Source organism: Phyllobates terribilis, unplaced genomic scaffold (genome assembly GCF_046119375.1).
Source record: "Phyllobates terribilis strain yellow unplaced genomic scaffold, ASM4611937v1 Scaffold_3__8_contigs__length_932513732, whole genome shotgun sequence".
In the NCBI taxonomy this organism is placed as follows: domain Eukaryota; kingdom Metazoa; phylum Chordata; class Amphibia; order Anura; family Dendrobatidae; genus Phyllobates; species Phyllobates terribilis.
In genome coordinates this window covers 175,000,795-175,026,051 of record NW_027362763.1, presented here as the reverse complement: position 1 = coordinate 175,026,051, position 25,257 = coordinate 175,000,795, and positions in this window count along the sequence as shown.

The window sequence follows — 25,257 nt, the reverse complement described above, 5'->3', positions numbered from 1 at the left end:
AAATACACATATTTCTAGACATAGTCCCAGATATCAGGGCCCAGGGCAATTTTTTTTTATCTTAATCCTGGTTATTTGCTTAAAAAGCAATCCAGAGTACACCATTTTTCTGCTCCATTTGCTTGTTCTCACTGCAGAATAAAGCCAAATCTGTTCTATATTTCAGCGATAAAAATCCAGAAATTTGAACTGAACGTGGAGAATTTTGACCTCCTTTTCCACTCTGTGTCAATCTGTCGGTCAAGCTATTCACACTAGTTGTCTGTGAAGAATAGTATTAGTAAACTACAGGCCAGCTATTTAAAACCGTGGTTCTCTGTCAGACATATCACCTATAAGACTGTTACAAAATCAACCATTTCTTCCATTTCCATTCTGTTGTAGTGTGTCGGTCAAGCTATTCACACTAGGTTTCTGTGTAGAATAATATTAGTAGATTATAGGCCTGCTATTTAAAACCGTGGTTCTCTGTCAGACGTATCACATATAATTCCGGTTCAAATCCAGCCATTTGTAGTGAACGTGGAAAATATTGTCCTCCATTTATAGATTGTAGCAGTGTCAGTGTACACCATTTTACAGCTCCATTTGCTTGCTTACAGAATACAGCCAGATTTTTTAAATTTTATTTATATTACTGTATTGTGGAAGCAGAGGAACTTTTTTCAATGATCAGACGCACGTTTCCATATGGCTGCCGTAATAGTACAAAAATTTTGTTTACCGTGCCAAATATACCACTCCTTTTAAAGTCAGCCACCTGTTTTGTTGAAGCAATTGACACTTGGTCACTGACAAATACCAAACTATTAAGGATCGGTGTACTACGCTATCCATACTCCGATATCTCACCCGCAAAAAAATTTCAGATAACACAGTTAATATTCTACAACATAGAATCTATTTGAATTGTCCTTCCCATTATTAAGGAGTGTGTCTCGTATACTGTTATTGCATATGCAACAATTTCAAGGGCTGCAGAAAATTAGGACGCACTCCAATTCACATTTGAAGAGACTTAAAAAAAAATATTTGATATTATCAAAAATTAAAAACACAGTAGGATCTTTCTTTATTATAAAAACCAGACTCGACAATGTATCCTCAATGTAATCACAATGTTCAGTTCCTGCACGTCCTCCTCCAGTTCAGCCTCCATCTCTGAAGTGACCACATCAGTCACAAGCTGAAGGCATTACAGCACTGCCTTGGCCAAGCGGCAACAGGCTGTGCTGAAGATAACATGCTTAATGCTTAGGTGACAAACCGCCCACCGCTGTAGAGTTGTTGAAAACTTTAACACAGCTGCCTGATCTGTGGCTCTCACCGCTGAACTTACAGCCAGGCATGGTCGTGTGTGACAAGGTGCAGAAACTGGTGGTGGAGAAATGACAGCCGGAGTAGATACGGTTTCCCTCTATGCCAGTCCTTTCACCGAGCTAAAGAATATGGATGTGGTGAAATACAGCTCTCACTGAGAAGCAGTGTCAGACTGAAAAACACTGGGCCCACCAGAGGTTTTGATTCTCATGGCCCACCTTCCTCCCCCGCTCAAGAGCCCCATAGCAGCTGCAAAGTTTGGCAAACAAATTCCCACAGAAAAGTACCAGCAGTAATGTTCAGGAACCCGTGCTTCTGGAAGGCGGGGATGACAGCAGGAGAAATAGTGGCAGCTGGGGACTAAGAATGTGCACCCAGCCGCCATGAGGTTGTGGACAGCTTCCGCCTCCATGAACCTAAAAGGCAACATTTCAAGTGCTAACAAGCAAACAGTCCAGAAATGTGGCAGTATTGTATTGCAGCCTGTGAGTGAGTGGGTGGGTGGCTGGCTGCATAATTGCCCTTGCATTCCAAGTAACAGAAAACTAGGCAGGTGGTCACCTCTATCATCATCACGACTTCACCCCGGCACTATGAACTCTCTTGAAGGAGAAGCCAGGGCCCACTGGAGGATTTTCCGGTTCTCTGGTGGGCCTCTCCAACCCCGCTGAGAAGCAGCCCTGTTTAAGAAAAGTGTGTGGGAAGGTTCCCGGACACTTTATGGCTGCTTTTTTACTGTTGACTTGGCTCTAGTGAGATGTACCATCCCTGGCCACATTCACCTATCCACGTGTTTGATGTTAGGCGGTACTTCCCACTTAAGTCCACTGGGGAGGGCACAGGTAATATTGTGGGACCCGTGCTTGTGGAAGGCAGCGACGACACCGGAAGAAATAGTGGCGGCTGGGGACCGAGTATGGACACAGCCGCTGCTGCCATGAGGTTGTGGACAGCTTCCACCTCCACAAGCCTAAAAGGCCATATTTCAAGTGCAAGCAGCTGCCCAGAAATGTGGCAGTTTACTATTGAGACCTGAGGGTGGGTGGCAGGCTGGCTGCATACTTGTGCTTGCATTCCAAGGAATGGGGTGGGGACAACTGACAAGGACGTGGACGGTGATTGTTGCAATGGCAGGTGCATGGCGGGAGGCACTTTCCCATGTGACCAGGATTACTTCTGATTGGCACAATTTTAGGCAGTGACCTGGGAGTCAGAGATGCTTACAGGGGTCTTCCCCATGCTGTTCCCATGTCTTTTCAGCACTGTACGCATGAATCTGATCATGTCTCACACACCACATGGCCAGATAAAGTTGTAAAATGTTAAAATGACATTTTCTGGTGAATGCATTTGTCTTGGTTGAAAGCAATGCAAAAGTGCAAAAACGCATCAAAAACGCTACATGTGAACATAGCCCAAAGTGTGGAGGAGCATGCTTGTTTTTGTATATTCATTTTGCCTTATATACAAGTCATTACCCTGTAAAATGATGTTCCTTAACATATTTCCCAGGAAAATCCATTTTGTTTTTGTTTTTGCATGTTTTGTTGTGAGTCCGTAAAAGTGGCGTAATACCTCTGACAACATTGTTGACAGCAGTGACCTGGGAGTCAGAAATGCTTCCAGGGGTCTTCCCCAGGCTGTTCCCATGCCATTTGAGCACTGTTCGATTTGGGCAATTTTTAGGCCCTCTGCAGACCGCCGGGGGGAGCCGTCAGAAACATGCTTGAGTTTCCCATAGACTTACATTGTGCTCGTTACTCGGACCGAGCACCCGAGTGTTCCAATTTGCTTGACTCGAACAACGAGTACTGGAGCATTTTAGTGCTCGCTCATCATTAATAATAACCTGTAGAAGTTTCTCCATGTTCAATAAAAATTCATGGACATCTCCAATTTTTTTCACAGATGGAAAAAAAGTGCCTTCTTTTTACAGACTGTCCAGTCATTTTCTGGAAGGTTGGCAACCTAGACTCAGTAGCAAAATTAAAGCCATCTTTGATGTTATCATGCCAGAGATCCTCTTGCTTATGTCCCACATGTCAATTATGCTGTCACATCTTATTATCGTCAGTTGAATTGTCATTATCCAATATATGTGGACAAGTACAGAACACCTGGATAGTTTATGCTTGGGTTCTAGGAATAGCTCAGGAGAGACAAGTGTTATTGTCAAATATTGGATCATGCTTGTGCTCTGCAGTGTCTCTGAAGGATGACAAGCTGGATGGCAGCGTTCAGCTGCGATCCAGCCTGTCATCTCAATGCCATCCCAGCGTGGGAGAATTCTCCTGCTCAAGCGCTGAGTGCAGGAGAATTCTCCCACGCAGTAAGTGACGTGCATGAGGTGAGCTGAGTTAATTGGATATGAACTCGGCTCATCTGGATGCCGTCACAGCCAGACACTGAGGAGCTTCACTGAGAAGCTTCTCAGTGTCTGCGGCATGGCAAGCTGGATGGCAGCGTTCTGCTATGATCCAGCCTGTCATGTCAATGTAGCAGAGCTGAAGCCGTCCTGGGAACCATGGAAAGGTAAAGATGAGATTGGTTTATTATTTAACTTTTATTGCAGAAGACATTGGCTTCAGCTGGAATGGGCGATACGGTAAGTAGAGTTTAATTTAGAACATTAAAGGAATGTGCCTTTATTTCAATTAAACGACTTTATTCTTGGTGTTGTGTTTTTTTTAAATACTTTACTAGAAATTCATGGTGGTCATGTCTAATATTGGCGTGACCCCATGAATTTCGGGCTTAGGGCCAACTGATAGTACCAAGCTGGCCCTGACCCCTTTATTACCCAGTGAGCCACCACACCAGGGCCCTGGATGAGTTGGGTACAGCGCCAGAAGATGGCGCTTCTATGAAGGAGCCATTTTCTGGGGTGGCTGCGGGCTGCAATTAGCAGCGGGGGGGGGGGGGCAGAAAGCTTGGGCTACCCTGCGCTGCGGATTCCAGCCCCAGCTGCTTAGTTGTACCTGGCTGGACGCAAAAATAGGGCGGAGCCCCAGGCATTTTTTTTTTATTATTTCATGAAATTCATGAAATAATAAAAAAAAAGGGCATCCCTATATTGTTGTGTCCGGCCAGGTACAAATAGGCAGCTGGGGGTTGGGGGCAGCCCGTTCCTGGATGCTGTACTTGGCTGGCATACAAAAATATGGCAAAGCACCAGTCAAATTTTTGGGAAAAATTAATTAAAAAATAAAAAGATAATAATAATTTAGGGACTGCATCTTTATTAACCCCTCAAGTGGAGGAGTGCCGACCGCACAACCCAGGTTAAACAGCTACTGGCGCTGATAGCGCTGCCACGATGCCTTCAGTGCCTCCTCTGGATTAGCAGATGGAGCTTCCAATCATGTGATTCCGGGTGGGGTCACATGGGTGATGACATCATCGCAGGTCCTACAGGTCCAGCAGCTGAAATTGTATCCAGTTCTCTGCAGCCTCCAGCCACAACTCCCAAGGGAAAAGTGAACAGTGTGCAAATTGAAGTGGTCAGTGGGGCACTAGAAACTGGATAAGGCGTTGGAAAAGGATAAAACAAACCTCTTTATTAGAGATGAGCGTTGTTCGACTCGAACTGTTCGCCAATCTCAAATTCGAGCTGTTTTGGGCGGTGTTCGAGCCGTTCGGCGAACACGAACGATTTGAGAAAAATTCGGCTGTTCGAGGTTATGTTCGATAACTGTTCGTGCACCAAAATTATAACTGGATTTTTTCTCAGTAATGATGAAAATTAATGTTAATACGCAGTTTGAGTGTACAGCGGGGTGGGGGGAGGGGCAGGGGATGGATCTCTGCAGGAATAATGAAGATCTCCATTTTTTTTTCTCTTTCCCGCATTTACAGTGGGGAGGTGCAATCTGTCAGCCTATCAGCAGCGCACACACGGAGCGAAGTGCTTTTTTTCACACAAGCAAGGGCATGTGTCATTGGCAGTGTATGTCACATGTCCTTGCCCTATAAGACCAAGCCATTTTCCCCGTCGCCACCATTTTCTCACTGCTGCAGCTGCGTATTAGACGGCACCGCTGTTGGTGTGTGCGCTATACCTTGTTAATTTCAAGCCAATTTTCGCACAAATCTACAGATCGCTTGGGAGTAGGGAATAGTTGTGATTGCAGTCCTTTTAAGGACTAGGTTACAGCATTTCCTACGACTTTTATCAGGCAGGTCTGTGCTCTTAAATAGATAGATTGTGGGAGTAAAGACTAATTGTAATTGCAGTCTTTTTCAGGACTAGGTTACATCAGTTCCTATCAGTTTTTACCAGGCAGGTCTGTGCCAGTGCTGTGCAAGTTTTTTTCACAGCATTTGGCTGAATCTAGCAAAGCTAATCCTTTTTGGCCTATTGCAGAGTGTGTTAGTCAGTGGAGTAGCCTATCTGTGTTGCAAGATATACCACCTGTGTATAGAATACCAATTTTTTTACTGCACCGAGTGAAGTGCATCATTCTATTAGTCCATCTATACTGACCTCCATCAGGTTGCAAATTGAATATAATTTTTTTCTGCATCTAGCTCTGAAAAAATATTTGGGCTTCTAGCAGTGTGTGGGACTTGTTCTATTAGTCCATCTATACTGACCTCCATCAGGTTGCAAACTGAATATAATTTTTTTCTGCATCTAGCTCTGAAAAAATATTTGGCCTTCTTGCAGTGTGTGGGACTTGTTCTATTAGTCCATCTATACTGACCTCCATCACGCTGCAAATTCAAAATAATTTTTTGTCTGCATCTAGCTCTGAAAAAATATTTGGCCTTCTAGCAGTGTGTGGGACTTTCTCTATTAGTCCATCTATACTGACCTACATCAGGTTGCAAATTAAAAATAATTTTTATCTGCATCTACCTCTGAAAAAATATTTGGGCTTCTAGCTGTGTGTGGGACTTGTTCTATTAGTCCATCTATACTGACCTCCATCAGGTTGCAAACTGAATATAATTTTTTTCTGCATCTAGCTCTGAAAAAATATTTGGCGTTCTAGCAGTCTGTGGGACTTTCTCTATTAGTCCATCTATACTGACCTCCATCAGGTTGCAAATTCAAAATAATTTTTTGTCTGCATCTAGCTCTGAAAAAATATTTGGCCTTCTAGCAGTGTGTGGGACTTTCTCTATTAGTCCATCTATACTGACCTCCATCAGGCTGCAAACTAAAAATAATTTTTATCTGCATCTACCTCTGAAAAAATATTTGGCCTTCTAGCTGTGTGTGGGACTTGTTCTATTAGTCCATCTATACTGACCTCCATCAGGTTGCAAACTGAATATAATTTTTTTCTGCATATAGCTCTGAAAAAATATTTGGCCTTCTTGCAGTGTGTGGGACTTGTTCTATTAGTCCATCTATACTGACCTCCATCACGCTGCAAATTCAAAATAATTTTTTGTCTGCATCTAGCTCTGAAAAAATATTTGGCCTTCTAGCCGTGTGTGGGACTTTCTCTATTAGTCCATCTATACTGACCTCCATCAGGTTGCAAATTAAAAATAATTTTTATCTGCATCTACCTCTGAAAAAATATTTGGGCTTCTAGCTGTGTGTGGGACTTGTTCTATTAGTCCATCTATACTGACCTCCATCAGGTTGCAAACTGAATATGATTTTTTTCTGCATCTAGCTCTGGAAAAATATTTGGCGTTCTAGCAGTGTGTCTGACTTTCTCTATTAGTCCATCTATACTGACCTCCATCAGGTTGCAAATTCAAAATAATTTTTTGTCTGCATCTAGCTCTGAAAAAATATTTGGCCTTCTAGCAGTGTGTGGGACTTTCTCTATTAGTCCATCTATACTGACCTCCATCAGGCTGCAAACTAAAAATAATTTTTATCTGCATCTACCTCTGAAAAAATATTTGGCCTTCTAGCTGTGTGTGGGACTTGTTCTATTAGTCCATCTATACTGACCTCCATCAGGTTGCAAATTAAAAAAATAATTTTTTGTCTGCATCTAGCTCTGAAAAAATATTTGGCCTTCTAGAAGTGTGTGGGACTTTCTCTATTAGTCCATCTATACTGACCTCCATCAGGTTGCAAACTGAATATATTTTTTTTCTGCATCTACCTCTGAAAAAATATTGGGCTTCTAGCTGTGTGTGGGACTTGTTCTATTAATCCATCTATACAGACCTCCATCAGGTTGCAAACTGAATATAATTTTTTTCTGCATCTACCTCTGAAAAAATATTTGGGCTTCTAGCTGTGTGTGGGACTTGTTCTATTAGTCCATCTAAATTGACCTCCATCAGGTTGCAAACTGAATATAATTTTTTTCTGCATCTAGCTCTGACAAAATATTTGGCCTTCTAGCAGTGTGTGGGACTTTCTCTATTAGTCCATCTATACTGACCTCCATCAGGTTGCAAATTAAAAATAATTTATATCTGCATCTAGCTCTGAAAAAATATTTGGCCTTCTAGCAGTGTGTGGGACTTTCTCTATTAGTCCATCTATACTGACCTCCATCAGGTTGCAAATTAAAAATAATTTTTTGTCTGCATCTAGCTCTGAAAAAATATTTGGCCTTCTAGCAGTGTGTGGGACTTTCTCTATTAGCCCATCTATACTGACTTCCATCAGGTTTCAAACTGAATATATTTTTTTTCTGCATCTACCTCTGAAAAAATATTGGGCTTCTAGCTGTGTGTGGGACTTGTTCTATTAATCCATCTATACAGACCTCCATCAGGTTGCAAACTGAATATAATTTTTTTCTGCATCTACCTCTGAAAAAATATTTGGGCTTCTAGCTGTGTGTGGGACTTGTTCTATTAGTCCATCTATACTGACCTCCATCAGGTTGCAAACTGAATATAATTTTTTTCTGCATCTAGCTCTGAAAAAATATTTTGCCTTCTAGCAGTGTGTGGGACTTTCTCTATTAGTCCATCTATACTGACCTCCATCAGGTTGCAAATTAAAAATAATTTTTATCTGCATCTAGCTCTGAAAAAATATTTGGCCTTCTAGCAGTGTGTGGGACTTTCTCTATTAGTCCATCTATACTGACCTCCATCAGGTTGCAAATTCAAAATAACTTTTTGTCTGCATCTAGCTCTGAAAAAATATTTGGCCTTCTAGCAGTGTGTGGGACTTTCTCTATTAGTCCATCTATACTGACCTCCATAAGGCTGCAAATTAAAAATAATTTTTATCTACATCTACCTCTGAAAAAAGATTTGCCCTTCTAGCTGTGTGTGGGACTTGTTCTATTAGTCCATCTATACAGACCTCCATCTGGTTGCAAACTGAATATAATTTTTTTCTGCATCTAGCTCTGAAAAAATATTTGGCCTTGTAGCAGTGTGTGGGACTTTCTCTATTAGTCCATCTATACTGACCTCCATCAGGTTGCAAATTAAAAATAATTTTTTGTCTGCATCTAGCTCTGAAAAAATATTTGGCCTTCTAGCAGTGTGTGGGACTTTCTCTATTAGTCCATCTATACTGACCTCCATCAGGTTGCAAACTAAATATAATTTTTTTCTGCATCTACCTCTGAAAAAATATTTGGGCTTCTAGCTGTGTGTGGGACTTGTTCTATTAGTCCATCTATACTGACCTCCATCAGGTTGCAAACTGAATACAATTTTTTTCTGCATCTAGCTCTGAAAAAATATTTGGCCTTCTTGCAGTGTGTGGGACTTGTTCTATTAGTCCATCTCTACTGACCTCCATCACGCTGCAAATTCAAAATAATTTTTTGTCTGCATCTAGCTCGGAAAAAATATTTGGCCTTCTAGCAGTGTGTGGGACTTTCTCTATTAGTCCATCTATACTGACCTCCATCAGGTTGCAAATTAAAAATAATTTTTATCTGCATCTACCTCTGAAAAAATATTTGGGCTTCTAGCTGTGTGTGGGACTTGTTCTATTAGTCCATCTATACTGACCTCCATCAGGTTGCAAACTGAATATAATTTTTTGTCTGCATCTAGCTCTGAAAAAATATTTGTCCTTCTAGCAGTGTGTGGGACTTTCTCTATTAGTCCATCTATACTGACCTCCATCAGGTTGCAAACTGAATATAATTTTTTTCTGCATCTAGCTCTGAAAAAATATTTGGCCTTCTAGCAGTGTGTGGGACTTTCTCTATTAGTCCATCTATACTGACCTCCATCAGGTTGCAAATTCAAAATAATTTTTTGTCTGCATCTAGCTCTGAAAAAATATTTGGCCTTCTAGCAGTGTGTGGGACTTTCTCTATTAGTCCATCTATACTGACCTCCATCAGGTTGCAAATTCAAAATAATTTTTGTCTGCATCTAGCTCTGAAAAAATATTTGGCCTTCTAGCAGTGTGTGGGACTTTCTCTATTAGTCCATCTATACTGACCTCCATCAGGCTGCAAACTAAAAATAATTTTTATCTGCATCTACCTCTGAAAAAATATTTGGCCTTCTAGCTGTGTGTGGCACTTGTTCTATTAGTCCATCTATACTGACCTCCATCAGGTTGCAAACTGAATATAATTTTTTTCTGCATCTAGCTCTGAAAAAATATTTGGCCTTCTAGCAGTGTGTGGGACTTTCTCTATTAGTCCATCTATACTGACCTCCATCAGGTTGCAAATTCAAAATAATTTATATCTGCATCTAGCTCTGAAAAGATATTTGGCCTTCTAGCAGTGTGTGGGACTTTCTCTATTAGTCCATCTATACTGACCTCCATCAGGTTGCAAATTAAAAATAATTTTTTGTCTGCATCTAGCTCTGAAAAAATATTTGTCCTTCTAGCAGTGTGTGGGACTTTCTCTATTAGTCCATCTATACTGACCTCCATCAGGTTGCAAACTGAATATATTTTTTTTCTGCATCTACCTCTGAAAAAATATTTGGCTTCTAGCTGTGTGTGGGACTTGTTCTATTAATCCATCTATACAGACCTCCATCAGGTTGCAAACTGAATACAATTTTTTTCTGCATCTACCTCTGAAAAAATATTTGGGCTTCTAGCTGTGTGTGGGACTTGTTCTATTAGTCCATCTATACTGACCTCCATCAGGTTGCAAATTGAATATAATTTTTTTCTGCATCTAACCCAGCCAATAGTTTTGGCCTAATACCACAGTTTGGCCACTCAGCTCTGCTCGGTTCCCATCCATTGATTTTTGTGCAAACAACTCCAGAGTTGTGAATTAGTTAACCACCAAAATGAGTGGAAAAAGGCCTGCTGCTGGTGGAAAGGGGAATAGGCGTGTTGGGAAGGGGAAAAAAGGTTGTGTCCGTGGGGTAGGTGTTAAAGCAACAGTAACATCTGCAGAAGAAAGACCATCTTCCAGCCAAACTAAAATGTCTACTTCTTTAGCGGACAATGTGATAAGATCCCTTTCTTACGGCCACGCCAATCGCTACAAATTCCAGATGAGGCACAAAAACAGCAGGTGCTTCAACGGATATCAAGTGCTCCTTTAAGTGGGCTCTCCTCCACATCAACTTCAACATCACAAATACTCCAGTCCTCAAAGGTGTCACCCCAATCGCACTTGCTTCCTCACAGCTCCCAAATCTCCAGCTGCCCGTCTGAGTATGAGGTAGAACAGATGGTTGAGTCTGCAGAGCTGTTTACTCATACTATAGCCTGGGAATCAGAGGTCGACTCCAGCGCTTCTGTGAATCCAGACGAGGATATGATCTGCACTGATGCCCAGAATCTTTATGAGTCCGATCCAGGACCAGACGCAGAAGGTTCTGACCATAATGTAGACCCTCATTCCCAAACTGTAACTCCTGTTGGTGGAGACAATGAGGAAGACGATGATGAGACTCAAATACCTGATTGGAGCGACAACTTTAGTTTTTTGTCAGGGCAGGAACAGGTTGGCTCTGAGGACGACGGGTGTGATAACGCACAGGGTGATGATGATGAGGTTGGAGATCCCACTTACTGTCAACCCACAGTCAGCCAAGAGATGAGGTCAGCAGAGGAGGTGGAGGAAGATGCTAGTGACGACGAGGTCAGGTTGCGCCTTCCTGGACAGAGACGTAGTACTGGAAGCACGTCAACAACTGCATCCTCAAACACAACTCTGCCTCTCACCACAAGTCGTGGTGGCTCTTCAGGTCGCATGGGTGCTAAGCCTTGCATAGCCTGGGCATTTTTTCAGATCGATAAAGATGACCCAACTCGTGTTATCTGTAACATTTGTCAGCAAAAGCTAAGTAGAGGCCAAAAAAATACATAGTTTGAGTACTTCATGCATGAACCGGCACATGGACATGAAGCATAAGTTGCAGTGGGAAGCTCAGTGTGCTACAATGCGGCCTAGCAGGCCGGGCCAACCACCGTCTGCCATATCTTGTGCATCCGCGGCCTCTTCATCCTCTGTGACTGGGGGGACAGCAGTCACACCTGTTTTGGGGCGCAGACCTGCCACCTCTTTACCCGCAACAGCCAGCGTGATTGGCAGGTCATCATTTTCTTTGGAGGTGGTAACACCAGCTGGTGTTGAGCGCTGTCCGACATTGATAGCACCACCTTTGGATCAAGGCAACCTAACATGTCCGCCTGCATCTTCCTCACAACCCCGTCTAAGCACAATAGCCAGCCCTCGGTCACTCAGATGTGGACAAGTAAAAGACCATTTCTTCCTAGAAATGAGAAAGCTAAGAGGTTGAATTTCACCATCTGCAAGCTCTTGGCTACAGAAATGCTGCCTTTCCGCCTAGTGGACACAGAGGATTTTCGAGATCTTATGTCAGTCGCAGTGCCCCAGTACTAGATGCCCAGTCGGCACTACTTCTCAAAGAAAGGTGTGCCTGCGCTCCACCAGCATGTCGCACACAATATCACCGCTTCTTTGAGAAACTCTGTGTGTGACAGGGTGCATTTCACCACAGACACTTGGACGAGTAGGCATGGACAGGGGCGTTTCATGTCGCTGACTGGGCACTGGGTAACTATGGTGACAGCAGGACAAGGGGCTGCTGTCCAAGTCTTGCCGTCCCCACGAGTTGTGCGTCAATCCTCTTTATGTCAAAGTTCCTCCACTGCTTCTGCCTCCTCAACCTCCTCTCGGTCTTCCACCTGCACCCAAAGCCTGTCTGGTCATGCCACAAGCTTTCTAACTGCGCGGAAGGGATCCTGCAGCTCAGCGACTTACATCTCTACAGAAGTCGTTTGGCCTGCCACTTCACCGGCTAAAATGCGATGTGCCTACCCGGTGGAATTCAACTCTGCACATGTTGCAGCGACTGTGGCAGCACCGACAAGCCCTGGTGCAATACGTTCTTACGTATAGCCTGGGCCAACGAGATCCAGAGGTGGGGCAAATCACGCTGGAGGAGTGGTCTCAGATCAGGGACCTATGCACCCTTCTGCACAGTTTTGAAATGGCGACGAAGATGTTTAGTGCTGACGATGCCATTATCAGCATGACTATTCCGGTGATTTACATGCTGGAGCACATGTTAAACAGAATTCGGAGTCAGGTGGTGGCACAAGAGGAGGTGGAGGAAGTAGAGGAGGAGGAGTTGTATGCGGAAGGGCTAACATCTGCAAGGTCCAGACGGTCGGCAGCACCAAGGCGGCAGGCATGTGAGGGTGGGGGAGATGGTTTTACCAGGGCGCATGGTAGCAGCCAAACTAGTGAGGAAGGTGCAGGAGCCCAGGAAGAAGTGGAGGACGAACTGATGGAAGACTCATCAGATGAGGGAGACCTTGATCACATTTCTGTTGTGCGAGGTTGGGGGGAGAGGACAGAGGAAGGAAGCATGATTGTTACCTCGCCACCAACACAACAGGGACTTGGTGCTCCTGGATGCGCAACACACATGAGTGCCTTCTTGCTGCACTACCTGCAACATGACCCTCGAATTGTGAGAATTAGAAATAATCCTGACTACTGGGTTGCCACACTGTTAGATCCCCGGTACAAAAGTAAATTTGCAGAAATTATTCCTGCCATAGAAAGGGATGCACGCATGCAGGAGTATCAGCAGAGACTGTTGCAGAATCTTACATGTGCTTTTCCACAAAACACCAGTGGTGCACATAGTGAATCTCACAGTTCCAACTTGCCAACCACGGGACCGTCAAGTGTTCAGCACTCAAACCGTAACAGAACCACAGTATCTGCTGGTAACATCAATTTTGCGGAATCATTTCACCACTTTTTTAGCCCATCCTTTGCAAGGCCACAGGAGACAAGAAGCCTGACAGATAGTCAACGCCTAGAGACTATGGTACAGGAGTATCTCCAAGTAAACATTGAAGCCATGACTGTGTCACTGGACCCTTGCTCTTTTTGGGCTTCCAATCTGGATAAATGGCCGGAGCTAGCCACTTACGCCTTGGAGATCTTGTCATGCCCCGCAGCCAGCGTTCTGTCTGAACGTGTGTTCAGCGCTGCTGGTGGTGTGCTGACAGATAAGCGCACGCGGCTCTCCATTGATAATGTAGACAGACTCACGTTCATAAAGATGAACAAATCATGGATCCGAAATGACTTTTCTACCCCTGTGTCATCCTGGGGAGAGTAAAAGCTTGATGATTGGTTAAAATCACCCTACCAACCGTTTTAAGCTTTCAAATTACTAATCATGTTTATCTGTATCTTGGCTGGAAAATAATTTGGGCTTTGTAGCAGTGTGCAGCACTGATTCTATTAGGCCATCTATAATAAGCTCCACCAGATTTAAAATTACTAATCATGTTTATCTGTATCTTGACTGGAAAATAATTTGGGCTTTGCAGCAGTGTGCAGCACTGATCCTATTAGGCCATCTATACTAAGCTCCACCAGATTTAAAATTAATAATAATTTTTAGCTGCATTTAGCCCGGAAAATAATTTTGGGGCTCCGAGATGCGCAAGACACATAAGTGCCTTCTTGCTGCACTACCTGCAACATGACCCTCATATTGTCAGAAGAATTCGAAGTAATCATGACTACTGGGTTGCCACCCTCTTAGATCCCCCAAACTTTTCGATCAACCTTTTCATTTTAATAAAGACCAAAAAAATGGTCATTTTTGAAATTATAAGCATTAGCAGGTTATTAGAAACTGAAATCAAACAGTTTTCAACTCAAAACTTTATTCTAGGTGATGTTACATTTTCACATAGGACCCCTTGTTCGAAAGGAGCTTCTGAACTCTCTCGTCCATTGAATTTGTCAGGTTTTGGATGGTTTCTGCTTCAATTGTTTTGCATGAGGACAGAATACCCTCCCAGAGCTGTTGCTTAGATGTGAACTGCCTCCCGCCATCATAGACACTCCTTTTGATGATGCTCCAGAGGTTCTGAATGGGGTAGAGGTCAGGGGAGCATGGGGGTCACACCATAAGTTTGTCCCCTTTTATGCCCATATCAGCCAGAGATGCAGATGTTTTATGTGCAGCATGAGATGGTGCATTATCATGCAAAAAAATGATCTTGCTGTGAAATACACGGTTCTTCTTCTTGAACCATGGCAGGAAGTGCTGTTTGAGAAAATCCACATACATTATGGAGTTCATCTTTAGCGCCTTCAGGGATCCTAAAGGGGCCGACAATCTCTCTCCCCATGATTCCAGCCCAAAACGTTACTCCACCTCCTCCTTGTTGGCGCTGTAGCCGTGTTTGCGTGGGGTGTCCATCAACCAGCCATCCTCCACTCCATCCATCTGGACCATCGAGCGCTGCACGGCACTCATCCGTGAACAAAACAGTTTTGAAATCAGTCTTCATGTAATGTTTGGCCCACTGGAGCCGTTTCTGCTTGTGTTAAGTGGATAGAGGAGGTCGACAGGATGGTGTATGCACAGCTACAAACCTCTGAAGGACCCTGCATCTTGTTGTTCGGGGAACGTTGGAGGCACCAGCAGCTTCAAAAACTTGTCTGCTGCTATGACAAGGCTTTTTTGCCGCTGCTCTTTTAACCTGACATAATTGCCTGTAGGAAAGAGTCCTCAATTTGCCCTTATCAGCACGCACACGTGTGTACTGTGAATCAGCTACATACTTCTTGATTGCCAAGACACTTCATCCTGATCATCGCACAATGTTGATTGTAGTCATGCCTTGACCTAAACACTCCACAATTTGTTGCTTCTCAGCAGCCGACACATCCTTTTTCTTTCCCATTTTGGCAGAAAATGTAGGCTGCTTAACCGGTTCCCGACCGCCCACTGTAGATAAACGTCGGCGCTTGCCGGGCTCTGTGCAGCGCCGACGTTTAAAAACGGTGAGTGGTCTCGCAGTGCTCAGGACCCCCAGGGTCCTGCAAGCACTGCGATTCCGGTGCAGAGCGTTAGCTCTGACAGGGTACATCATCGGGACCTGATTAGATCAGGTCCCAGTGATGTTAACCCTTTGCTGTCTTCTATATGCTGTGATCTATAGTGATCGCGGCATATAGGAGACAGCAGGAAGAGAGGGGGTCGTCTTACTTACCTCCGAAGACCTCCGTTTCGTTTGAGGACCTGGGGTTGCTATGGCAGCTGGAGGTCACATGACCGCCTCCAGCTCTGCCATATATGGTGTCCTTCCTGTCTGACTTCAGCCTGTATGTAGCTGAAGTCAGACAGGAGACTCTGACTGAAACAGTCAGTGAAGATCTCATATAATGTAATATATGTGTATTACATTACATGAGATCAGTGATCAGAAAAATAAAAATTAATGTCCCATACAGGGACTAAGTAAAAATGTAAAAAAAAGTTAAAAAAAAGTTTTTAAACTATTAAAAAAAAAAATCACAAAATAAATAAAAATAAATAAATAAAATATTAAACCAATAAATCCGTAAATTATTACAAAACCAAAAAAAGTACACATATTTGGTATCGCCGCGTCCGAAACAACCCGAGCTATAAAACTGTCACACTAATTAACTCCTTCTGTGCACACCGTAATAAAAATAAATAAAAAACGGAGCAAAAAAATATGCTTTTTCATCATATCGCCAAACAAAAAGTAGAAAAAAATGCGATCAAAAATCAGAATAGAAATAAAAATGGTACCACTGAAAACGTCATCTTGTTCCGCAAAAAGAAGCCGCCATACAGCTCCATCAGCCAAAAAATAAAAAAGTTATAGCGCTCAGAATAAAGCAATGCAAAAAAAATATTTTTTTTTCTATAAAATTGTTTTGTGTAAAAGCGCCAAAACATAAAAAAAATACAGTAAGTGTAGTATCGCTGTAAACGTACTGACCCGAAGAATAACGCTGCCTGATCACTTTTACCACACGCAGAACGGCATAAAAAAAAACTCAAAAAACAATTCCTGAAGTGTTTGTTTTTGTTAACTTTACCTCCCAAAAAACGGAATAGAAAGCGATCAAAAAATGTCACATGCCCAAAAATGGTTCCAATAAAAATTTCAACTCGTCCCGCAAAAAACAAGCCATCACATGACTCTATCGGCCGAAATATGGAAAAATTATAGCTCTCAAAATATGTGATGCAAAAACTAGATTTTGCAAAAAAAGCGTATTTTAGTGTGTGACAGCTGTCAGTCATAAAAACCCGATATAAATCTGGTATCTCTGTAATCGCACCGACCCGAAGAATAAAGTAATCTTATCAGTTATATCACACTAGGAACGGCATAAAAAATAAATAAAACAAATATTATTCACCTGCTACTGATTTGTTTCTTATGTCTCCCAAAGATCCCAGTAAGGCTCTGCTCACATTTATCCTGTGCTCTGCGCTGAGCACTTACACCAGAGTTTCTGTGTAAATCTCTGAAATACGTGATTCAGCCAGAACCCATGATGGAAGATTCCCTGTAATGAGGCAGATATAGGCCACTGTGGATGCCGTCTAGCCTGGGATCCCACGGTGTCATTTGTTTTAGGCGTGCATAAAAGTGCGGTTGGCCACAGTTTTGTGCACTTCTGAAAAAAAGGACACCACTAAACAGAGGCCAGACGGAGTCCAGAGTAACTCTGCTGCCTCATTACAGTGAATGGATCCTGCAGGGGTTTCATCTGAATTACATCACTTGGAAAATTAGATGGAAACCCCGATGTAAGTGCTCAGCCTAGAGCGCCGGATAAATGTTACGTAAAATGTTCCCAATAAAAGCTTCAACTCAGTCCTCAAAAAAAGCTAGTCCCCACTCAGGTCCATCATCTGTTAAAAATATAAGGGACTTCCAAGTTACTGGTAGCAGAAAGGCTCTGGAAAAGCAAAATGGTCCTTGCCCCCCAAAAGAAATTCAGAAAATTTTGTGCTCCCAAATCCAAATGCCTATTCTACAATAATTTGTTCTCCAATTGTCAAATAGCGCTCCTTCCCCCTCAAATCTCACCGTATGGCTAAGTGGTACGATATAGCCACATATGGGGTATTGACACTTTTAGAAGAAATTGTGTGACACATTTCGGCACCATTTTTACCCATTGCCCTGTGTGAAAATGTAAAATCTGAGGGTAAAACATTTTTTTGTGGTAAAAATATAATTATGCTTTTTTCACTGCCCAATGGTATAAATTTAAAAATTAAAAAATGCTCACTACTTCCCAAGATGAATTCCTTGAGAGGTGTAGTTTACAAAATGGGGTCACTTGTGGGGGTTTCTGCTGTTTTGGCATGTCAGCGACTCTTCAAATGTGACATGGTGTCTGCTGCCTATCCCAGCCAACATAGCGCTTCTTTCTCTTCCGAACCCTGCCGTACACCAAAGCAGTGGTTTTCCCCCACATATGGGGTATCGGCGTACTCAGGAGAAATTGTACAACAAATTTCATGGTGCAATTTATCCTGTTACCCTTATGATAATGCAAAATTAGGGAATGAAAAACATTTTTTATGGGAAAAATGTGAAAATTTTATTTTTACGGCTCAATATTATAAACTTCTGTGAAGCAGCTGGGGGTGCAAGGTGCTCACCACACATCTAGATAAGTTCCCTAAGGGGTATAGTTTCCAAAATGGTGGCACTTTTGGGGGGTTTCCACTGTTTAGGCACATTAGGGGCTCCCCAAATGTGACATGGCGTCCGCTAATTATTCAAACAAATTTTACATTCAAAAAGTCAAATGGCGCTCCTTCCCTTTCAAACCCTGCCATGTGCCCAAACAGTAATTTGCCTCCACATATGGGGTATCGGCGTGTTCAGGAGAAATTGCACAACAAATTTCATGGTGCAATTTATCCTGTTACCCTTATGATAATACAAAATTAGGGAATGAAAAACATTTTTTGAGGGAAAAATGTGAAAATTTTATTTTTACGGCTCAATATTATAAACTTCTGTGAAGCAGCTGGGGGTGCAAGGTGCTCACCACACATCTAGATAAGTTCCCTAAGGGGTCTAGTTTCCAAAATGGTGTCACTTGTGGGGGGTTTCCACTGTTTAGGCACATCAGGAGCTCTCCAAACGCAACATGGCGTCCGCTAATTATTCAGACAAATTTTACATTCAAAAAGTCTAATGGCGCTCCTTCCCTTCCGAACCCTGCCGTGCGCCCAAACAGTGGTTTTCCCTCACATATGGGGTATCAGCACGCTCAAGAGAAATTGCACAAAAAAATTTGGGGTCCATTTTTTCATGTTACCCCTGTGAAAATAAAAAAATTGGGTCTAAAGTAACATTTTTGTGAAAAAAGTTAAATGTTAATTTTTTTCTTCCACATTCCAAAAATTCCTGTGAAGCACCTGAAGGGTTAATAAAGTTCTTGAATGTAGTTTTGAGCACCTTGAGGGGTGCAGTTTTTAGAATGGTGTCACTTTTGGGTATTTTCTGTCAAAAAGACCCCTCAAAGTGACTTCAAATATGATGTGGTCCCTAAAAAAATGTTTTTGTAAATTTTGTTGGAAAAATGAGAAATCGCTGGTCAACTTTTAACCCTTATAGCTCCCTAACAAAAAAAAATTTGGGTTCCAAAATTGTGCTGATGTAAAGTAGACATGTGGGAAATGTTATTTATTAAATATTTTGTGTGACATATCTCTCTGATTTAAGGGCATGAAAATTCAAATTTGAAAATTGCAAAATTTTCTAAATTTTCGCCAAATTTCCGATTTTTTCACAAATAAACGCAAGTTATATCGAAGAAATTTTACCACTATCATGAAGTACAATATGTCACGAAAAAACTGTCTCAGAATCAGGGGAATACGTTGAAGCGTTCCAGGGTAATTACTTCATAAACTGGCAGTGGTCAGAATTGAAAAAATTGGCCTGGTCACGAAGGCAAAAACAGGCTCTGGCGCGAAGTGGTTAATAATGTGAGACAGCCTTCTTAAGTAGTCTTGCCTTTCATTGGACACACCTGCCAAACTAATTAGCACAGGTGTCTGCAATTGCTTACAGTGATATAAAGAGCCCTGACACACATCACCATCAATGAGTTTAACTGACAAACAAACAAATTCTTCCCTTATCACTCCTAAACACTTTTTGCATGATAATTTGGAACACAGTGTACATGTGCTTTTCCACAAAACACCAGTGGTTCACGTAGTGAATCTTACAGTTCTAACTTGCCAACCGTGGTCTGTATGGAGTTGTTCAATAAAGGGCCCAAAATTAAGATAACATAGATGGGAGAGGTCTCTATGAATAGGAATTCCTAAGTATTTGATACCCTGTGAGGGCCAGGCAAAGGGAAAGTTGGACTGGATGGAATCCTATATGGATTTGGGGAGGGAGACATCGAGGGCCTCAGACTTCGCTGCATTGATTTTAAAATTTGACCATGTAACAAAGTGATCTATTTCAGCCATAACAGCATGGATGGATATATGTGATTGAGTGATATATACTAGGACATCATCAGCAAATAGAGAGCACTTGTACTCGGTGCCTCCCACCTCAATCCACCTAATATTGGGGTTATGGCGAATTGATGAGAGCAGGTGCTCCGTCACTAGGATGTATAAGAGAGGGGACAGAGGACATCCCTGCCTTGTCCCATTGGTGATTGTGAAAGGTGATGAAAATGTTCTGATGCACCCCCTGGGCCTTGGGACACCCGGAGCCGGACCCTTTTTGGTGGATGCTGGTGGTTGTAGTCTTCGTGGCGGCGACCCGGTTCCGTGGCTCAGGGTGGTCAAACCAGTGGCGGAACTATTTATGTGGTTTTGATGTTTAAATGTCCAACTACGCCACCCGTGGATTGCGGTCAGAGTGAACCGCCGCTGCAGGGCAGACCGCTGAGGCTGGTGTTGTGGGTGCAGCAGAGCGTAGCATAACTCCCCACAGGAGGAGTATAGCCTCAGGGCAGTGTATGCGGAGGATGGGGGTGATGGTGCAGGGCAGCAGCAGTAACGACACGGAGTCACTGATGCAGTCCAGGCCCTTTACTCACAGTTCTTATTATCCAGACCACGTCTGCAGGTAACGGCTGCCCACGTCGTACTGTGCTCACCAGGTGAGGGGCTCAGACAACTCCCAGATAACTTTGGAGCGCTTCACAGGACCCCCTTTGTGTGTCCTTTGTCTGGCCTTTCTTACCAACCCTTCTGTCCGGCTGCCTCTGGCCTCCTCTTGGTAAACTTGGCGCCAGTTTCCCTGACCCTATGTGGTGCCTTCCTAGCGGGTGTAGCGAGGGGCTGCGCCACATAAAATGTCAGAGCCTCCGGTTTCTAGCTGAGGGTCGTTTCCTGCCTCCACTAGTTTCGGGGACCGGTCTCCCCCTTTGGCCTGACCCCTCCACGCAGGTGGATTCGGGCGTGCGGTGGCGACTCGCCCGTCCGCACCCCTGGGATCCCTTCATTCCTCGTTCCTGGAGCCTTCTCCTCTCCTCTTCCTTCCTTCTCCCTCTTCCAGGCCTGGGCCTCTGTTACTAGGCCCGCCTCCGGAGCAGAGCTCATGCAGAGCCCCTGCTCCCTGCCACTTCTGCTCAGACTTCTCTGCACTGAACTAAGATGGTGCCCACCTTTTATACTCCCTTCTCAATGCACCCAGGAACTGCTTCCTCCCTGCTCCTGCACTACAGGGTTCTCCTTCCTCAGTGTTCCCTCCCCCCACTCCAGCCAGGGACAGGGACTGTCGTGCCCATCTCAGAGGCATATTGGTCGCCCTGCCCCACGGCAATGTGGTGTAATGCATGCAGGTGTCGGGTCCTGATCCACACTCCATCCTTACCTGAGAGTGAGATATCACACCTCTGGGTGAGGTGCAATACCTCTGTAGCAACCGAGCCCTCAGGGTGCTACAGTTCCATTTATCTTCAGCCTAGGTGACGTATTGTGATACAGGGCCGTGATTTTGGCTATAAAAGGGTCCCCTAGACCCCTACCCCAAGCTTTTTAAGAGAATCATATATGGCGTGCCAGGAGACTCTATGGAATGCTTTCTCAGCATCCAACGAGAGTATCTAATTACAAATTTTTAACTGCATCTAGCCCAGGAAATACTTTGTGCCTAGTAGCAGTGTCTGCTAGTCAGCGGATTATCCCGGCTGTTAAGCAAGCTACACCACCTGTAGTTTGGACACTTAATTTTTTCAAAGGAAATGCTTCGGGACCACGGGATACTCAGTGAAGAGCATCAGGAGGCACTCCAAGGCATAGGGGCTGGGACTGGCAGTAGGATGCCTTGCGGTGGACAGCCGAGCTCGATCCTTATAAAAGCTTTTTAACTGCAGCAGCTTTAATGGACGCTACTGGAGCTGGAATTACGCGGCTGCTGGCATGAGACTTGCCCTCCAATAGATCCTTGTAAATGGATTTAAAGTGTATTCATTCAAATTAGAGAGACAATTTAAATTAAAAAGCTTAGAGCTGCCTCCACCACAGGGGGGCTCGCTCGACCCACCAGCGGACAGGCACCAGTATTGGGAGAGGGGGGCTGGCCGTCAGGGTTCACCGCGGCTCTGGCACAAACCCGGCGACACGGAGGTGGCACGGGCAGGAGCGGACTGAACGTGTCGGCTTCTCACTTTTTGGATTTTAGAAGGGCATGACATGCCTATATTTGTGTCTCCCCCTCCTTTTACTCCTCCACCTCTTTTCTTTTCGCATGACTATATGTACTTGTCACTTTTCCATGTGTTAGTTGTGTCTTCTGAGAAGTTTGTCAGCTTTTGGACACCTTTGAAGGTGTTTTCTATGTGTTTCTATGTGTTTTTGTTTGCCTGCCATTGGTTTTAACGGTGTTCGAAGGTGTTCGACGAACAGTTTGACGAACAGTTCGGCGAACACACGGGTGTTCGACGAACCGAACCGAACTCGAACACTACGGGGGTGGCTCAACACTAGTATTAAGCCACTTTTACAGGCTCACAATAAAACATTCAAAAACGAAAGTGAAAGTGCTTTCCTGTGAAATATGTTAACCCCTTAACGACCATGGGTCTTTCTGTTTTTGTGTTTTCCTTTTTTGCTCCCCTTATTCCCAGAGCCAGAACTTTTTTAATTTTCGTTCAATTTGGCCATGTGAGGGCTTATTTTTTGCAGGACGAGTTGTACTTTTAAAAACCATCACTGGTTTTACCATATCCTGTGCTGGAAAATGGGAAAAAAATTCCAAGCGCAGTGAAACTGCAAAAAAAATGCAATTCCACAGTTGTTTTTTGGGTCCTTTTTTTACCACGTTCACAGATTGCTGACCTGCCATCATTATTTTCCAGGTCGTTACGAGTTCATAGACACCAAACATGTATAGGTTCTTTTTTATTTAAGTGGTGAAAAAAAAATCCAAAGCTTGCTAAAAAAAAACAAAAAAAATGACGCCATTTTCCGAGACCCTTAGCTTCTCCATTTTTCGGGATCTAGGGCCAGGTGAGGGCTTATTTTTTGCATGCCGGGCTGACGTTTTTATTGATACCATTTTGGGGTAGATCCAATGTTTTGATCGCCCGTTATTGCATTTTATTGCAAAATTTTGGAGACCAAAAAAACGAAATTCTGGCGTTTAAAATTTTTTTCTCGTTACGCCGTTTACTGATTGTATTAATTCTTCTTTTATATAGATAGATCGGGCAATTCTGAACGCGGCGATACCAAATATGTGTATGTGTTTTTTTTTTATATATATATATTTTATTTTGAATGGGGCGAAAGGGGGGTGACTTAAACTTTTATATATTTTTTATTTTTTTCATTTTTTTAAAAACTTTTTTTTTACACTTTCTGCTTGCTTCTATAGTCTCCAGAGGAGACTAGAAGCAGCAGTTGTCTGATTGCTTCTACTGCATACAAGCGATGAGCAGATCGCTTGTATGCAGGAGAAATGCTCACTTGCTATGAGCGCTGACCACTAGGTGGCGCTCATAGCAATTGAGACATGACAACCACAGGCGTCTGCTGCAGACCCTGAGTTGTCATGCCCACCCATTGGTGACCCGCGATCACGTGACGGGGTCACTGATGGGCGGGGCTTAGGACTCCCGGAAGCGCGAGTTAAATGCCACTGTCAGAGATTTAGCATGTTAACAGCCGCGGGTGGATTGCGATTCCAATAATCAGCTGACATGTGCTCGCTTCAGTGCGGGCTCACCGCCGGAGCCCCCGCTGAACTGGCCTTCCCAACCTGGTGCGTACTATTACTGACCAGGTCGGAAAGGGGTTAAGGAACATCCTTTCCAGGGTAAAGACTTGTGTATAAGGTAAGTGACATGGAGGTCAGAGGGCCTTAACTAAACCGTTTTTTCCATTTATAGCAACTGGGTCTCCTGTACACTGTTGGCCTAAGCAGGGAATGGAAGGCTTTCCAAAAATTATTTCTCACTGCAATTCCCCTTGAAACAGATGTGGATTTCAGCGTATTAAAAACCTTCTACCCATTATTGGGGAGTGGGTCTCCCTTAGTGTTCGCCTATGCATTGAAAAGCAAAAGCTGACAAAAATTAGGAGGAAATGCAATGCCCATTGCAAGAGTCATGGAGGTTAGAGGTAATTAAAAACAACATGTCAATGCCCCTTGGAAGAGCTGTGGAGTTCAGAGTGGTTTAACAAGATAGTTTTAATGCCCCTTGGAAGAGATGTGGAGGTCGCAGTAGCTTAACAAGACGGTTTTAATGCCCCTTGGAAGAGTGGTGGAGGTCGCAGTGGAATAAAAAGACAATATCAATGCCCCTTGAAAGAGTGGTGGAGGTTACAGTGGAATAAAAAGACAATATCAACGCCCTGTGGAAGAGACGTGGAGGTCACAGTAGCTTAAAAAGACGCTTTTAATGCCCCTTGGAAGAGTGGTGGAGGTGGCAGTGGAATAAAAAGACAATATTAACAACCCTTGGAAGAGACGTGGAGGTCACAGTAGCTTAACAAGACGATTTTAATGCCCCTTACAAGAGCCATGCACTACAGCATATTAAAAACATTATTCCCATTATTGGGGAGTGGGTCTCCCATAGTCTTTGCCTATGCCTTCCAAGCAAAAGCTGCCAAAAATTAGGAAGGGGGAACTTGCAATGTCCCTTACAAGAGCCATGCAGTACAGCATATTAAAAACATTATTCCCATTATTGGGGAGTGGGTCTCCCATAGTCTTTGCCTATGCCTTCCAAGCAAAAGCTGCCAAAAATTAGGACAGAGGAACTTGCAATGCTGGCAACATGGACCACGGTCACCCTGGTGGTATAGTGGTCGTGGAGGCTGAGGATAAGGAGAAGAGCAAAAAACAGCCGAAATGAGGAAGCGTATACCCATGTGTGGGTGTGAAGCGATGCATGGGAATACACCTCCCGAAATAACACAGTGGATTTGACTTTATGTTACTCTGCTGTCATTTGGTGGTGCTGAGAAGTCTGGCCCTATCCAGCCCTTGTTCATTTTGATAAGGGTCAGCTTGTCAGCATTGTCAGTTGACAGGCGAGTGCGCTTATCAGTTATAATTCCCCAGCGGCACTAAAAACACGCTCCGATAACACGCTAGCGGCAGGGCAGGCCAGGACCTCCAAGGCATACAGAGTGAGTTCATTCCAAGTGTCCAGCTTGGATACCCAATAATTAAAAGGCACAGAGGAATCACGGAGGACGCTGGTACTCCCTCACCATCTTTTGAAACTTTCCACTCCTTGTGAGAGTACTCTGCGCCTCAGGGCCTGT